This window comes from Pelophylax lessonae (genome assembly GCF_965119305.1).
Source record: "Pelophylax lessonae genome assembly, chromosome: 3".
NCBI classification, from domain to species: domain Eukaryota; kingdom Metazoa; phylum Chordata; class Amphibia; order Anura; family Ranidae; genus Pelophylax; species Pelophylax lessonae.
In genome coordinates this window covers 341,657,181-341,676,313 of record NC_138770.1, presented here as the reverse complement: position 1 = coordinate 341,676,313, position 19,133 = coordinate 341,657,181, and the positions used below count along the sequence as shown (strand labels likewise).

The window sequence follows — 19,133 nt, the reverse complement described above, 5'->3', positions numbered from 1 at the left end:
TCCTGCTTGTGTGATTGGCTCACCAATTTTCCCAGAAGTCTGCCTAAGACACAAGTCAGATGTTAGGCATCCCCTGCAACATAAATGTCATTTTTGGTGAGATACTCCCAATACGAACACGTCTAAAGGGATGCAGGCCCAGCAGCTTCCCTCATTAGAGCCCTTAAGCTGCCACAACTGATAGATAATTATGAAACCACTCCCATTTGACCAACTCAGCAACGAGGAACAAACAATGATTTCTTCAGAATAACAAAAGGTAGGAATCTGCAACAAAGTTTGGTAAAATCCTTGCAATGTACGGAGATCACAAAAGGGGAATGTTTTTTTTTTCTCAACAAAAGTGGAGATGAGCTTTAAAGCTTGCAAAGTAACTATATTTTCATACATCATTTGTTGGCTCTTTAGTAAGCCCTTTTATGTAAATTTGTGAAAAAAAAACCATAAAAACAAGAAAATAATTTTGAACTGATTTCTTACAAAGTATTTAGAATCTACAGTATTGTGCAGAAGTTTTAGGCAGGTGTGTAAAAAATTCTGTAAAGTAAGAATGGTTTCAAAAATATATATGTCATTTTAGTTGTTTTCATTTTACAAAATGCAAAGTGAGCAAACAGAAGAAAAATCTAACGCAAATCAATATTTGGTGTGAATACCCTTTGGCTTCACACCAGCATCAAAGTAAGGGATTTTCACAGCAACAAGACATGAGATAGTTATACTACATCAGCAAGGTCTCTCCCAGGCAAAGATTTCAAAGCAGACTGGAGTTTCAAGATGTGCTGTTCAAGCTCTTTTGTAGAAGCACAAAGAAACAAGCAAAATTGAGGACCGTAGACTCAGTGGTCAGCCAGGGAAACCTAATGCATCCAGTGAAGGACACATCCTCCTTACTTCCCTTTGACATGGTAAAATGTCCAGCAGTGCCATCAGCACAGAACTGGTGGGACCCAGGTACACCCATCTGCTGTCCAAAGAAGCCTGGCTAGAAGTGGTCTTCATAGAAGAATTTCTGAAAAAAAAGCCATACTTTCAAAGTGGAAACAAGGCTAAGCGACGCAACTCTGCATGAAAACAAGAACTGGGGTGCAGAAAAATGGCAGCAGGTTCTCTGAACTAATGACGCAAAATTTGAAATAGCAGGAGGCAGTTTGTTCACTGATGGGCTAGATAGCAGTACAATACTTAGTGCCAGCAGGCAACAGTGAAGCATGGTCATTAAGAACTATCTTCAGTGTAAAAACGAACAAGGAAGTTATGGTTTGCCCCCCCCACAGAGCCCTAATCGTAACGTCATCGAGGTTTACATGAAGAGACAGCCTACATCCACAGAAGATCTGTAGTTAATTCTGAGATATTTGGAACAACCTACCTGCCAAGTTCCTTCAAAAATGGTGTGCAAGTGCTCCTAAAAGAATTGATGATGTTTTGAAGGAAAAAGGTGTTCAGACCAAATATTGATTTGATTTGGATTGCTCTTCTGTTCATTTACTCTCCATTTTAAAGGTAATTGGTAATATTTTTTTTTTTTTTTAACACTTCTATTTCTGAAAGCATTCTTAATTTTTTCACACCTATCTAAAACGTTTGCACAGTAGTGTATATGAGAAGCAGGGGGCGATGTTTTAAACTTTGGTCATTTTACCTTTTTCTTCTAAATAAGGTACAGACTGTAGAGTGGTAGTATTATCTATTTATTTATTTTTATCTACAGGTAAGCTTATAATAAAGCTTATCTGTAACTAAAATAAACGTGCACTGTTTAGGAAATATTCTAGTGAGCAGCAGCAAGTGACGTCACCGGCGAATGCACTCTGAAGGAACGGCATGCCCGTGCTGTTCCTTCAGAGTTGTGTGTCGTGCCCGAGACTCCCGCGAGCATGCGCGGGAGTGACGTCATCGCGGCTCTGCCATTCAAGTCGCAAACCCGGAAGAAATACCAGGTGAAGATGGATGCCCCTGCAGAAGTGATAGGGCGCGCCACTGGATGGCTTCATTTTAAGGTAAGTCTCATGTGAGCACATTATGATAATGCATTGCAGGAGGAAGATTTTTTTTTTTAACGAGTTTACTACCTCTTACGTCCAAAGTTCCCTAATTGTAAAATACATATGTAGATATATGTGATGGGTAACCATATCACTATTTAGTAGTTTCCAACTCTTTCTGATCTTTTGGGTTAGTTTAATGTTTACTTTGACCTCACTTTCTTATCCTTCTCTGTGCTTGAGAATATTCCTGACTGTGCATAGTGAATTGATCTAATTGACCAAGAATGTAATTAGTTTCACACTGGAAAATGTTCAAAGCGTAGCTTTTTAAGGGTACTGGCTACCCTGCAGGAACACAGGTTTTTCTGCCAATAAATGTTTTTCTGACAAAAGATGAAACAAAATCCGTTTATTTTTCCCAAACTGTAACAAGCAAGAAAGGTAAAATCGCAACAATATCTATAGATCAAATTATGTATTGATGAGTCAAACAAGGGTATATAGGCTTTATGTTGTGTATGCTGCACGCATGTCTAAAATAAGCACTATAAATAAGCCAAGCTGAAAAGGAAGTACTGTAATTAGAAAGTCTCTCCTGCAGTTTTCTTGCTCAGGCTGTGTTCCCATCTGTTCCTTCTATGAACAATTGCTTCATCAAATACTTTACTGGGCAGAAATCCAACTGGCCAAGTCTTAAAACCAGCAAGAAATTTATGATAAACCCCAGTGACACAATCCTCAGGTCATCACTTCTGTAGTGTCCTGGAAGGCCCTGCAAGACAAGGTCAAAGGAAATGCTTTATTAGCCAAGAATGCCCTTTTATATGGGAAAATAATAACATGTGCCAAGAAATATCAGCAAGGGCTCAGTGGTAGGAACACACTATACACTTTATCATTTAGTAATCTATTCATGCTGTGTAATTTTAAAAGAAATGTTAAATATGCCCTAAATTGTTGCCAAGATTGTGAAGTAATACCCTGATTATGAAAATTTCTTTAAATGATTACTCGTTGTTGTTAATACCATCTTTTTTTTTTTTTTAAAGGAAATTGTAGATAACACTAAATATTTAAAAGTTCTAAATAATATTTAATTTTTACTTTGAGCAGAGATGTCCAAGCATTTGTATACAGTCCTGGAACAAATATTAAAGCTCAACTTCGGTCACAAAAAAAAAAAAATGACCCTTGATAAATGTTTGAGCTCCAGGAGGTTACCAAGAGGCTGTATTACTTACCCTTTTCCTTGAAACAGCAGCATCTCAAAAGCTGTGTGATTGGTCCCCCGCAACCTCCTCTCTAAGCTGCTGTTGGCTGTGGTTACACATTCACCCCCATCATGTATGATGCATTGTTAAAGTGGTAGCAAAGTCTTCTTTTTGACTTGTACCTACAGGTAAGCCTGTAATAAGGCTTACATATAGGTACAGTAAATATCTCCTAAACTTGCACTGTGTAGGCGATATTCACACTGCATGCATCTGGTGACGTCACCAGGCCATGGTATTTGAAGGGACTGCCGTCCCTTAAGAGCTCCGTGCTGCGGCCTTGACTCCTGCGCCCAGGCATGGGAGGGACATTTTTGCGGCTCAGTCATTCAGGCGGCCGAAGCACTTGAACCCAGAAGGAAGACTGGGTGAAGATGGAAGCCCTGTCAGCGATGTTAGCACGTCACTGGAGGGCTTCATTCTAAGGTAAGTATTTCATAATGTGCTAGTGGTAGTGTGATTCATACTAGCACATTATGCCATTGTCTTACAGGAGTTTTTTTTTTTTAAGGTGCGGTTTACTACCGCTTAAATATACTCCTGCATTGTAGATGATGATGCCAAGGGACCACCCACAGACCAGAGTTTTGTAGAAAAGAGGACAGTGGCGGAGGCAGCCAGAGTGGAGAGTCAAGTACTGTATGTAATGTAGGTTTTTTCTGTACCCCTAGATTTTACCATTTACCCTTTTGCAGTGCGGGGTGGGGCCCAATTGCAACTGTGTTTTTTTTTTTTTGCTGTGCTTAGAGGTAGACTTGAAGAACAAAATAACTAATGGTCTCCATTAAACAGGGTTCTGTCCTTCTGCCTGTGTTCAGGTATTCTAAATACCTCCGTGGCATGCCTGGATCCTGAACATTCCTTTTATACTGCGTTTTAACATTTTCTACAATTACATACAATTGAGACACTTTTCCAGCTCAGAATTTCTAAATGGATATAATGTTATAAAACATATTCCCTCTGAAAAGAGCTTATAATCTAAGAACACTAAACACAGAAATAAATGGAATGCAAACCTGGAACTAAAATAGTTTACTGTGTGTTAACATCACTACCTCCCATGGACAAGACTTAACCGTTCACACATTTTCCCCATATGTATGTAACAGCAGTGTAGCTTTTTGCTTTTTTTAACCTTACTTGACACAATAGGGAAGGGGCAGAGTTTCATGTTCGCACATCTCAAGCTCTTTTTGTCACTCGGCATTTCATTAGCGCTTGGAGTGTGTAACTTTTATTTCTGTGTTTGGGAAGTAATTGTTTGAGACCCCACCATTTTGTTTTGCTGGCATGATTGCTTTTATTAGGAGTTCCTTATATAAACTGAACTCTCCCTATGGCAAGTTGCAACATCAAGGGGAAAAGGGGGGAGATATGAAACACCAGGAAATCACTCTAACGCCCTGAAAGAATCCTGGGGCGTGAGGATATGACACCTACTGAAGCTTTACAAGCATCTGCACACAGCACTTTCTCAGTCCCTTGATATACCCTGTGCACCCTTGATGGTTTCTACTTTCCCGTGAGTCTTCAATCAAGATCCTTCACTGGGACCCTTAGTAACCACATTCTTGTCTGTGTATTTGGGTAGAGGGGTTGGGGGGCTGGTTTGCCATAGGTGGCGGTGGCCTTGGTTGGGTGGTGGGTGAAGCCTTTGAGGTTACACCAGCGTTCTACAAGAGGCGGGACCATTTTACACTGTTCTGATCCAGGGTCCTTGAGCATTCTTCATCTCTGGAACTGTTTTGTTTTACTCAATTTTGGCATATACCTGTTTAACCATGTTTCAATAAAGTACCAATTTTTATCTATATATATATATATCTATTATACCAGTGTTTGAGCCATCATATGCAACTTCTTTTTTCTTGTTTCTCTCCCTATGGCAAGGTTTGGATTTGTACACAGATTGAATCTTTATATATTGTAAGTAAGTACCTGTTCTCAGCCCCAGCACTTCTTCAGAGTCTTCTACTGACGTGTCCCAAACCCAGCAACATATTACACGTGTGGCTTCATCAGTGCCACACAGCTGCTTGTCAAAATCTTCCTGGCTGGCCTTGCACATGCACTCCTATTTAATCCTATAAAGAGTCAATCCAGAGTAAGACCTCTGTAATCTTGTAAGACTTGTAATCTTTACATATAATAGAATAAAAGAGAGCAACACATGCACAGGCTCAGCGTAAAATATTTTTACAAGAGACTTTCTGACTGTCGAAGGGGCAGAGGGCTAGAAATTTTAACTATATTGTTAGCCTAATACTTCCAGTCTGTCTCTATTTTATAATTTCTGCAAATAGTGGCCCCCTAGACCCATAGATAGGATTTTGGAAAGTGTGCACAAAGGTAAGTGTAACTAGCACACTACACTTCCTGCAGTCATTTCCAGTCATATTTCCTAAAACTCTCTTTTAGCCTAGGTTCACACTGAATGTGGGTTTGAAATCATGTGCAGTCAGCTAAACTCACTCAATTTCAAATTGGCATTTCAGTCCGACTTCAGGGGCGATTTGAGAGCTATCTGTGTGGGTTCCTGCACAGATGTCTATTGAAATTTCCCCCGAAGTCGCTAAAAGTAGTGCAGAAACTACTTTTGAGGATTGGTGGGTGCCGAAAAAATTGGACGGTCCCATTGACAGCAATAGGCGGCGATTTGGCATGCAATTTGACATGTAAAATCACCTCGATGTAAACGGGGGCTCAATGTGAACCTATGAAGACAGGATAATAAAAGTTTGACTATACCTATAGGGCAGTCCCAGGGGGTATACTCCCACTTCCTGCTATAGCTTGTAAAAAATGTTCTGCCTAGTTAGGCTTAAGGACCTAGTTCCTTGCTGGGATCTCTGGTCCTAGCAGTTTTACCTTTTTAAACCAAATTTTTTTCTTTTTATTATTTTCTGTTCCTGTGAGAATTACAATCAATTTGGTTCCTGTGAGAACTACAGTCAACTCCCGGACTGAGCGACGGATTGGATATCCTAGATCCTTACGGTCTTCCCAATCCAGCCAGCGAGCGCGACCCGACCTTAGCGCTGCACCAGCAGCACTATGAGTCCCAGCGCACAACAGGGACTCACCACCCCCTACTCAGATGCAGATTCAGAGTGTCAGGCTGCACACCACGTGGCGATCAGAGAGAGAGGAATAGCAATGGAAAGCTATAGGAAAATGGCTGCCGGACTACACAAACATGGCCGCCGGGATATACAGCAGTCATCCACAACAAAATGGCGGCTATGCTAGGTGCTCACGCAGCTCCCAGGACCCTCAGGGGACCACCAGGTACCTGTGGAAAGTAAGGGGGGACCCCTGCTAGGGACCCCCACCCTGAACACCCACCCAAAAAAAAAATCAAGTTTGCGCAGCCAGTGGTGCGCCCCCTCCAGCCCCCAGCACCCGTTCAACACACACACACACACATAAAAACAGGTATGGTTGTCCCCGGGAGAAAGGGGGGGCTAGGCATGGATGAATTGGGGGTGGTCCACAGAGGGACCCCGACAGGGAGGGGGGGGCGTAAAATGAAAAGGAAGGGCACTCGGGCGTCTGACCAACACAGGGAGGGGCCTATGTCCACCCTGAGAAACCACCAGGGGGGAGGGGGGGCATTACTCACCACACCTTGGGACCAGGCGGGCACCGCTCCATGTGGACCAGTGCACCATCTTGGAATGGGAGTGCTGTGGGCCAGAAGCACGATGAGACTTAGGTCGTGACCAGGATTATGCGTCCCTGCAAGGTGTTTAACTCGCAGGCCAGCCCCTGTCCACTTTTCTTACATTTGGTTAACCACTTAAGCCCCGGAGGATTTGGCTGCTAAACGACCAGAGGGCATTTTGCGATTCGGCACTGCGTGACTTTAACGGACAATTGCGCGGTCGTGCGACGCTGTACCGAAACGAATTTGGCGTCCTTTTTTTCCCACAAACAGAGCTTTCTTTTGGTGGTATTTGATCACCTGTGCGATTTTTTGATCACGCGCTATAAACAAAAAAAGAGCGTAAATTTTGCAAAAATAGCAATATTTTTCCCTTTTTTTTATATGAAATTCCCCCAAAAAAAAATGTAAAAATCAAAATTTTTTTATATTTTCGGCCAATTTGTTTTATGCTACCTATGTTTGGTAAAAAAAATCGCAAAAAGCGTATTTTGATTGGTTTGCGCAAAAGTTATTGCGTTTACTAACAAAGGGAAAGATTTTTGTCATTTTTGTTGTTTTTTTTTTTAACGCGTAATGGCGGCGATCTGCGATTTTTTTTGCGGTACTGCGACATTGCGGCGGACAGATCGGACCCTTGACTGACATTTTTGACACTTTTGGGGTTACCAGTGACATTTCTACAGTAATCAGTGCTATACATATGCACTGTTACTGTAAAAATGCACTGGTAGTGAAGGGGTTAACTTTATTTGAGAGGGAGGGGCTGTGTGTGTCCCTAGGGGCGTGATTCTAACTGTGATTGGCTGTGGCTTCAACTGTATGAGGAGTGATCAATGGATCTACATAGTAGATCCATGTGATCAGCTCTCATACAGAGAGGAGAATGACAGGCAGCTTGTTTACACAAGCTGCCTGACTATCTCCCTCTCCCCCGCCGATCGCAGAGTGGCCGGCGGCGATCGGGTCCGCCGGTCACGCGCGCGGGGGGGTCCGTGACCACGCGGGAGCGGGAGCGCGCCTCCGGCGGCGCGCGCTCGCTCCCTAAACCCTCACAGGCGAGCGACGTAGACCTACGTCACTTTGCCTGTGAGGGGCTGACCGCCCACGTAGATAGTCGTGCGGCGGTCGGCAAGTGGTTAAAGCGTTCATTCATTGTCATAGATACAGAATTCATGTATACCTTCGGGCACATGTAGTTTTATCTACCTGTTTTTTGTTTCTCTCTGAATATTCTAAATAAAATATTATGGAAACAAAAAAAGAAAAAAAAATGCAGATACCATTTGCTAGTCTATTTATACAGTACTTTAGTAAATCAAAAACAGTGCTGCGCTATGAGCAAAAAAAATAAACGCATCCACAGCACTTGATATACTCCCACAAGCTCTTTCGACCTCTGAAACATAAAACTGACCCTACGTTTTAATCTTTGCAATTGTTTAGTATACGCAACTCTCCACAATTTTACTATACACTATACAAGCTTGCACGAGTCTGATCTGAGGATCAGTGAGCTTAAAAGGAGGAGTGGGAGATGAAGAGGAGCAGCACGCTAACAACACACCAGATTGATTATCCCCAGAGGGGAACTGCTGAGTTTGACCCACTCGGGAAGCATTTTGGTGGAAGAGAGCACCTGCACTTTGGAAAGTTTTTTTTTTTTTTTTTTTTTTGTGCAGTTTGGTGGAGCAGCACTTTTAGATTGATTTTGACCTGGATCTTTGATTGATAGATGGACACTTTTGGATGATGTTTTTGATTTACTAAAGTATTAAGAGTAGTGAAAATACCCTTCTGTGTGTTAGCTGAAACTGGATTATTTGTAGCACATTTTTATATATTTTGTATCATTGTTTAGATTGTGCTGATTGAAGATTGATTATATTTATACAGTACATCTGGCTGCCTTGCTATTACTAATATTTGATATCTCATTAAAATTTCTTTCCTGTTCAGTCATTTACCTGTTACTGATCCTTGCCTATTTCTGGTTTGTATGCCCTGCCTGCCTTGACAATTTTCCTGCGTAAGAGGTCAGACCATTCTTTCTTATTCTTCTAATATACATTTTAAATAAAACAGAAACTTTAAAAGAAAATGTTTCCAGGTATTGGATTTAGGCAGCATTTTTGCTGTTGAGGAAAAAAAAATTTAAAAATCCAGTTAACATGCCCTCTGGGCTGCTGCTTGACACAGGTCTCCCTGATCCCCTTTTTTTTAGCAGTACTGTCAAAGCTACCAGCTGTCACAGTTGGTCAGCTTACTGTAGTTCCATTCATCCCAACTTTGAAACCATTGGTTCTCAGGGGGCTTCTAAAGCAGGGCAGTGAATATATTGCAGATTCTATTTTGAAAAACTGTGGTGCAGTTACTAAGCTGGGCAGCGTCTTTGAAGAGCCGCTTTCTGCCACAGATCTGCTGTTAAATCCCAGCCTCACTTTAAAATAAGAAATATATTTCTCAGTTGTAACCAAAGTGAACAAAAGAGCTTTTGCTGTTTTAAGCAGCTTTAATAAAAAACGCATACCTCTGCTGTTTGTCAACAGCATGCAACAGGGGGTATATGTAAACATGTTTACCACTTTCTTCTTGAAAAATTAAAAACCAATGGCGGCGATCTGCGATTTTTTTTTTTTGCGGTACTGCGACATTGGGGCGGACAGATCGGACCCTTGACTGACATTTTTGACACTTTTGGGGTTACCAGTGACATTTCTACAGTAATCAGTGCTATACATATGCACTGTTACTGTAAAAATACACTGGTAGTGAAGGGGTTAACTTTATTTGGGAGGGAGGGGCTGTGTGTGTCCCTAGGGGCGTGCTTTCTACTGTGATTGGCTGTGGCTTGAGCTGTAAGGACACTGATCAACGGATCTACATAGTAGATCCGTGTGATCAGTGTTTTTACACCGAGGAGAATGACAGGTGGCTTGTTTACACAAGCCGCCTGACTTTCTCCCTCTCCCCCGCCGATCGCTGAGTGACCGGCGGACATCGGGTCCGCCGGTCACACGTGCGGGGGGTCCGTGACCACGCGGGAGCTGGAGCGCGCCTCCGGGGGCGCGCTCGCTCCCTAGACCCTCACAAGCTAGTGACGTAGCCATACGTCACTTTGCCTGTGAGGGGCTGCCTGCCGACGTAGATCGGCGTTAGGCAGTCGGCAAGTGGTTAATTGTGACATTGCTTGAGCCTGGAGATTGTCCAATTGGGAACAGAGCACTGCTTTGATGAAGGGCAGGGGGAATTAATTTTTTTCTCCTACCTAGAAGTTCAAGAATTTTCAAGGTGGCTGTGGTTTAAGTCCAGGTGCAAGGTGGTAAGGTGGTCAGGTTAACAAGTTTATTTCATTTATTTTAGTGCAATGTTATGTAGATCTCTACTTGTTCAAAGGTTCCTTGCCCTTTTTAAGCTGGCATACACAGGTATGCAAGGAGATAAAATATCTCCTTTTTGCCTTCTGAGAACCAGTGAACATTAACTGCAATTATCTAAAATAGCCACATGCAATAATGACATTTAAAGTGGTGGTAAAGTCAGAGTTTTTTTTTTATCTTAATGCATTCTATGCATTAAGATAAATAGCCTTCTGTGTGCTGCAGCCCCCCTAACAAATACCTGAGCCGACCCATCTCTCTCCAGCATTGTCCGAGAGTTCCTTGACCGTCCAGGACTCTCCTCCTGATTGGCTGAGATACAACAGCGGTGCCATTGGCTCCTGCTGCTGTCAATCAAACTCAGCCAATCAGGAGATAGAGGGGCGGGGCCAAAATAGAACTCTTTGTCTGAATGGACACACAAAGCCTCAGCTCGGGTTCCCCTATAACAAGCTGCTTCCTCTGTGGGCCCCCGATAGGAGGGAGAGGCCAGGAGAGCCGAAGAGGAGGATCTGGGCTGCTCTGTGCAAAACCAACTGCACAGAGCAGGTAAGTATAACAGGTTTGTTAGCAAAAAGAAAATGAGACTTTACAAGCCCTTTCTAGTTTTGCCTTATAAATACAGGTGTAAATCTTTGAAGTGGTCTCTAGCTATGTAACCAGCTTGCTTATATAATGTATTTATTCAGTATATGTAAAGCTCCCTTTCTACTCCAGCCAAGTGGAAGGAATAATTATGGGTCACCTTTGACCTGATAACATTTATGTTGAACTTTGGGGCATTTTCAGGTGGTAACTGTGGAATTTATGTCTGAAAAATGAATGATTACATGTAAGACCAAAAGTCCATAACCCTACTCGTATAATTAATTTTTTTTCATGGATATTTAAGAATTAATGATTTGTTTTAATGAAATAGTCTGTATACATTATGTTGTTGTATACCGCAATGTCGCAGTCCCACTAAAAATCTCTGATCGCACCCATTACTAGTAAAAAAAAAAAAAAATTTTAATTAAATTATTACTTTCTAGCTTGTAGACGCAATAACTTTTGCGCAAACAATCAATTTACACTTATTGGGATATTTTTTTACCGAAAGCAGAATATAAATTGGCCTAAAATTATGAAAAAATTAGATTTTTTTATTTTTTTTTATTTGGAATCTTATATAGCAGAAAGTAAAAAATATTTTTTTTTTTTTTTTTCAGAATTTTAGCTTTTTTTGTTTATAGAGCACAAATTAAAAATCGCAGAGGTGATCAAATACCACTAAAAGAAAGCTCTATTGGTAGGGAAAAAAAGGGCATTCATTTATTTGTGTACAGCATCGAACGACTGCGCAATTATCAATTAAAGTAACGCAGTGCCGTATTGCAAAAAATGGCCTGGTCATTAGGGGGGTAAATCCTTCCGGTCCAGAAGTCATTAATAGTATTAGAAAATGTGTTACATTTCAATAGTTAAAATAAGAGCTGGTTCACACTGAGGCGACACGACTTCGGGGGGCGACCTGTGAAGTCACGTGCACCACTGTGCACCGCGACTTCGGCGCGACTTGCAGGGACTTCACATAATGGAAGTCTATGCAAGTCGCTCCAAGGTCGCCCCAAAGTAGTACAGGACCCTTTTTCTAAGTCGGAGCGACTTGTGTCGCTCTTATTAGAACGGGTCCTGTACTACTCAATGGACCGCGACTTGTCAGGCTGACAAGTCGCCTGACAAGTCGCGGCAGTGTGAATGGGCTCTTAAGCTTCGGCCTGTCATTACCAGGTATTTTAAAATATTGCAGTGCAAGGTTGTTGGCGAAAATAGCTTAGTACTTCTATTGCTCCTCTGGTAGTTGGCATAAACAATGAGACCACATGCTTTTGCGAGAGAAAATTCTTTTCTGAAGGACAATTTAACAAGTTTGTACATTTTTAAGGTCAGACATATGACATTTTCAGGTAATTTGTTCAATCATGTTGCTATAGTGAACCATCTGTATTTTTCAGATCTGTCAGTAATTCAGGTGAGCAGCTGTAGGGTTGCAGATGGTGACAAGACTGCTATCCCCATTGGATCTGTTTTCATTTATACTTTGCAAACAAACATGGACTTAACTCTTGTTAAACTGCAATTATTCAGTGTAATGCATGCTTCTGTAAGTGCACACTAAAAGTAGGGCAGTCTATGAAGAATCAGCCTCCATTTACCATTTTAGTAACATACAGATTCATGTTTGTATTGTAATTCTGCACACTCTCAGCTTTGTCATTTTATTGTGGCCATGTCCTTTTGAACCAGTATTACATATTCATGACCCCTTTTTCTGAGCTAGACAAGCACATAGACCAGCTTAACATGTGAAAGATAGATCTTTATGCATAATAACAAGTGGTATTCTAATATATCTAGGATTGTATCTAAAGTAGACGTTTTCTAAAATATTTGAGTTTTTTTTTCCCCATCCATGTGCACATCATTTTATTTGTTTTGTTAGAATGGTGTTTCGGTAAATCGATCTGCTTTTTTTTACTTATTAAAAATAAAAGTATAACTTAAGAGTAAACATTTTAAGACCAGAAACCTGAACGCCAGTAACAGGAATGTAGGGTTTTTGAACTAAAAGCAATTTGTGACATCTTTTCTACAAAGCTTGTTATTTTAAAAGCCTATAATAATTGCCTATAGGTTACCTTTGCATTTGACAAACCTTGTGACAGTTCTTGTCTCAGACAAAACTATTTAACGTGACTACTAGATTTGGCATAAATAAAGTTTGCCTTTGAGTTTGGGAGACCTTGAAGTGCATTTCAGCGTTTTTTTTGTTGTTTACTTTTTTGTTATATTGTGCTTAAAAATACAATAATGGTAAAGCTACCACTTTTGAAATAAAACATGCTAAAGCTACCACTTTGCAATGTAGATCATAAATCAAAGCCATAGAAATATACAATATAAGACCTAGTTTGCAAGCCATATATAAAAGGCATAAACTTTTTTAACAAAAACAAAAAGGTCTGGCGTTAAGAGACCGGGACTTACACTCTCTCCATACGGAAGCCCAAGGTTGGGCAGGGGGCCATAAAGCTTCTCAGTGGAAAAAAAGCTCCAGGAGCGGAGCTGAAAAGCAGACAGTCACACCAAATATAATCACAAAAAAGCGCTGAATGGACCCACTAATGTAGATGATAAATGGTGATAAAAAATGTAGTCAATAAGGATGACTCCAGCATAAAGAGTGAAACATTAAAAAGTTTATTGGAAATTAACACAAACTTTTTTTAAAACTGCCAGACCACTTTTCTGATTTAGCATTGCTTGATCTAAGGCAGGGATGTCCAAACTTTGACCATCCTGGGCCACATTGGAAGAAGAGGAATGGTCTTGGGCCACACATAAACTACACGAACAATAAGTCTTCATGCACACAGGGCGTTGGGGGAAAAAAAATTAGCTGCAAAGCCAGTACTGACGCCAGGAAAAAGCGGCATTAAAAACGTGCTTTTAGCAGCGTTTTACATTGACGTTAATGCAACAAGGATGGCTGTAGGAAGTATTGTTAAAAAGTAAACATAGAACAATACAATATAGTAATACCTGTCCACTTCTCACAACATATCGACTCTTCAGTGTAGAACTTAAAGTGGACCTTCAGCCCCCACCAAAAAATGAAAAGTTAGCAGCTACAAATACTGTACCTGCTGACTTTTAATATTAGAACACTTACCTGTCCAGGGATCCCGCGCTGTTGGCCCCCCCGATTTGTCAGTCGGCTCTCGGTTGCTGCCACCACTGCCATTCCTTGTAACGCAATCTGGCAACGAAGCCAGTTCCCTGCTGCACATGCGCAGAGCGCTTTGTGAATGGCCTGGCGGCAGGGGAAGCAGGAGGGGGGCAGAACCTCCAGGGGGACCTTGCCACAGCAAGGTCTCCCGAAAGTGGGGACAGGTACCTGTCAAAAACAGGTACCTGCTCCCCCTTCGAAAGGTGCCAAATGTTGCAGCGGAGGGGGGAAGGAAGCAAACAAGTGGAGCTTTTCCTTTTGGGTGGAGCACTGCTTTAGAAAGTAGAAAAAGGCAAGTCTACATTTTTCCTGTTTAATGCCTGATTGGTTCCTGTTATTCCTAATTATTTCACTGGTCTTCTTACAAAGATTTTTTTATAATATATTTACTGCTGGTATGACAATGTTTGTTTGTATTTTCATCCTTGTATTTTTTTTTTTTTTTTTTTGTAATATAAACCTTTAATTTGCTAAACTATTTATTATTGTTGAGTGAGGCAGTGTGTTACTAAAATGTAGCTAAAGAAAAGTATCAATGATTTAAAGTCATTTCAGAAAGCATTAGAACGCATATATTTTAATTTATATGGTCACTGAACTCTTCATTCTGTTCAGTTCACTAACTTTTTTTATGCCATAACATTTGTTCTCAACTGTGTTTTTACAGCTCTCATTGTATAAACTAACAGTGGTTCTGACAGATAACAATAATTACAACTTAGCAGCTTAATATCACAGTATGTTCTCTTGTTAAAAGACCACTGTAATAGGTGTCTTCTGTTGATGTTTATGTAGAGCGTTTTCTGGTATAAGACGCTAAACTTCAAGCAAACTGCTAAATGCACAAAATAAAACATGAACATCTTTGTTAGTAACTTTACTGCTCATAGAAAAAATGCTTAATTTCCCCTGACAAGTGATTATAATTAATCAGCAAAGGTACCCAAGTACCTTTTGGTATTGCATAGAGTAAAGCAAAACCATGGCTTATTCTGAAATGGCCTTGGCAGATTCGTCAGTACTCCTAGAAAAGTTAGTATCCCACGTCTTCAATCTTGCAATCAGTCAGCCTATTCCAGTGAGAAAAATTAGCCCCTCTGCTCTTTGGTATTGACATGTGCACCACACTAAACATGGAGCAGAGAAACCAAAGGGTTGTATTGTCTGAGGAGATTCTAGACCAGAATGTAAAGGCTTTAAGACCATCTTCAAACCACTTGATATTCCTGTGACTACAATGGCATGTGTTAAGGCGTTTTGGCCATGATAGTATTGTCAGCCTCCTTAGACGTAGCCAGAAGAGGACTCCACTGGTATGCCAGACTGTAATTTGCTCAAATACATCTTGACAAGCCACAATGCTTCTGGGAGAATAGACAAGGAAAACAAGTAGAGATAGTAGGATTTTAGAGGTGTTGACACCTTTGTCAGAGTAATACAAACAACAGTATTGGTAAAAACAATCACATTTATTGGAAAATAATTTAAAAGAATTTGGGGGTAATGAATCACCTAAAAAACATAGGTTCAGCAGACTATTTCGACAGACACCAGCCCCATGATAATACGAGATATTCATCCAAACAGCGGTAGACATGCAGGGTTGCTTTGGTGCTGTATCCCAACATGTTTCGCATTAATTGCTTCCTCAGGGGTACATGAGGCGCTGCAAAGTATGGTCGACGATATAGAGCACTGTCGCCCCCCTCGGGGGGGGAGGGGTGGTATAGAGTCAAGCATTGCAATACTAGGTGCAGTTAGGAGCATGAATGGCATTTGATGGCATACTGGTTCTGGGGTAGTAGCCACCCAAATGGGGGAGCAGCCTATGGGTCTCCATCCACACTCCCAAGGGGCAAAGAAAAGCAAATTCTATTTATTCCTCACCAATGACACAAAACGATCTGTTTCTTTGAAAGTCATTCACATGACCCAGCTTGCTTTCTCTTAAAATGAGGCTAACCTTTACCACATATAGAAAACGCCATGGTTCGTCCTCAATGCTGTGGAGCTAAACACCTCTGAGCCCATGTGTCTTGTGCCTCTGTTGTGGGAGAATGTAATTTGGACAGATGAGACGAAACTGGAGCTATTTAGCAAGCCACAAGCTTTTTTCACTGGCCAAAAATGAAGCCTTCAAAGAAGAGAACACTGTACCTAATGTAAAATGTTTTGGAGCTGCTTTGCAGCATCTAGCACAGGGTGCCTTGAATATGTGGAGGGCACAATAGATTCTCAAGCTAATCAGGGAATTCAGGAGTGAAAAATATTGCCCAGTGTCAGAAAGACATGTCTCGGTCATGGGTTCTCCAACAGAAAAAAAATCTGGAGTGTAATGTATTGTCCTGTATCAGACAGATTTGTCTCGGTCGTGTCATGGGGCAGGTCATGGGTTCTCCAACAGAAAGAAGACTCAGAACACACACCCAATAAGGGCTAAGGACAAAACATTGGGCTATTCTGAAGTGGCCTTCTGGGAGCTCTGAATCCTATTGAACAACTATGGAAACATGCTTTCTTTAGATTTCAACCTTCAAACCCAGGACAACTGGAGCTCTTTTCTCAAGTAGCATGGACCAAACTACCTTTGACAGGTGCAGGAGTCTCATTAGGAGCTATAGAAACTGCTTGTTTGCAGAAATGGTCTATAAAGGTTGTGCAACAAAATGTTTAGTTATGGGTCCCGTGCCATTTTTTCATTTGCTACTTAACCACTTGCCAACCTGGACTTCAAGTGTTTAAAGCAAGCCCATGGCTGCAGCTGCAGTCATGAACTAGTTTTTTTTTTTTTTTCAGCTACTCACTGTGGTTCCGTGGCTCTTCTGTTCCTTTAGGGAGTCCAGGACCATAGTAAACCGGCCAAACAGCAAGAGCAGAAGGGAACTGAGGAACATTCATTCCTCCATCTCCTCTGTAAGTAATGAAGCTGAAAGCGAAAACCAGTTTGTCACTTCTGGTTTCAGTTTAATTCCTCTGCTACTGTAGCCATGAAAGCAGCTATTCAAGCATGATCTGTGCTTGATAAGCTCTAGTAAAGGGCAGGGGATACATTGGGGGTTTAGTTTCGCTCTAGCTTTAGCCCTCTCTAGCTTTAATAAATAACCCCCTGGGAGTCTAATAGACCTCTGATGTCTCCAGAAAAACCGAGGCTGCCACCTGCCTGTGCCACCACAAGGAAAGCTGCCCTGGAAGCGAAGTCAGTTTGAAAGAAATTGGGGGTGTGACCATCATCATTGTCACTGCTGATTCACAATCCTATAGCTTGTCCGTCATCACCGGGCCACAGCTTTCTGGTTTGATAGCACTGCCTCTGCTGCTGCTCAAACCTTCTTACTGTGAGCTGCAATGTCTGGGAAGGGGAGCATGTGAGACACAAATTAAACAACAATATTTGACTTAGTCAGGGATAGTAAAGAAGTATTTGTTTAAGGCTTTTGCATCATATAGTTAAATTGATTTTGAATTAGGTTTGTGATTCTTCTGCTTACAACATAAAAAAAAAGGAAAAAATATATGATATATATATATATATATATATATATATATATATATATATATATATATATACATACACACATACAGTATCTCACAAAAGTGAGTGCACCCCTCACATTTTTGAAAATATTTTATATCTTTTCATGTGACAACACTGAAGAAACGACACTTTGGTAAACTGTAAAGTAGTGAGTGTACAACTTGTATAACAGTGTAAATTTGCTGTCTCCTCCAAATAACTCAGCACACAGCCATTAATGTCTAAACCGCTGGCAACAAAAGTCAGTACACTCCTAAGTGAAAATGTCAAAATTGGACCAAAGTGTCAATATTTTGTGTGGCCACCATTATTTTCCAGCACTGCCTTTACCCTCTTAGGCATGAAGCTCACCAGAGCTTCACAGGTTGCCACTCGAGTCCTCTTCCACTCCTCCATGACAACATCACAGAGCTGGTGGATGTTAGAGACCTTGCGCTCCTCCACCTTCCATTCGAGGCTGCCCCACAGATGCTCAATAGGGATTAGGTCTGAAGAAAAGCTTGGTCAGTCCATCTCCTTTACCCTCCGCTTCTTTAGCAGAGCACTGATCGTCTTGGAGGTGTGTTTGGGGTTCATTATAATGTTGGTATATTGCCCTGCGGCCCAGTCTCCGAAGGGAGGGGATCATGCTCTGCTTCAGTATGTCACAGTACATGTTGGTATTCATGGTTCCCTCAATGAACTGTAGCTCCCCAGTGCCGGCAGCACTCATGCAGCCCCACACCTTGACACTCCCACCACCATGCTTGACTGTAGGCAAGACACACTTGTCTATGTACTCCGCACCTGGTTGCCACCACACAACTAACACCATCTGAACCAAATATTTTTTTTTTGGTCTCATCAGACCACAGGACTTGGTTCCAGTAATCCATGTCCTTAGTCTGCTTGTCTTCAGCAAACTCTTTGGGGGCTTTCTTGTACATCATCTTTAGAAGAGGGCTTCCTTCTGAGACAACAGCCATGCAGACCAATTGAATGCAGTGTGCGGCTTATGGTCGGAGTATTGACAGGCTGACCCCCAAAACCCTTCAATCGCTGCAGCAATGCTGGCAGCACTCATACGTCTATTTCCCAAAGGCAAGCTCTGGATATGATGCTGAGCACGTGCACTCAACTTCTTTGGTCGACCATGGCAGGCCTGTTCTGAGTGGAACCGGTCTTGTTAAACCACTGTATGGTCTTGGCCATTGTCAGCTCAGTTTCAGAGTCTTGGCAATCTTCTTATAGCCTAGGCCATCTTTATGTAGAGCAAAAATTCTTTTTTTCAGATCCTCAGAGAGTTCTTTGCCATGAGATGCCATGTTGAACTTCCAGTGAACAGTATGAGAGAGTGAGAGCAATAACACCAAATTTAACACATCTGCTCCCCATTCACACCTGAGACCGTGTAACACTAACAAGTCACATGACACCAGGGAGGGAAAATGGCTAATTGGCCCAATTTGGGCATTTTCACTTAAGGGTGTACTCACTTTTGTTGCCAGCGGTTTAGACGTAACCGGCTATGTGTTGAG

The 19,133-nt window shown here is 41.6% G+C and overlaps 1 protein-coding gene across 1 annotated transcript in view; it reads left to right on the top strand.

Annotated features, from left to right (window-relative positions):
• The window catches only part of LMBRD1 (LMBR1 domain containing 1), a 413,956-nt gene that overhangs the window by 390,645 nt on the left and 4,178 nt on the right, over nucleotides 1–19,133 (top strand). The window lies entirely within an intron of this gene.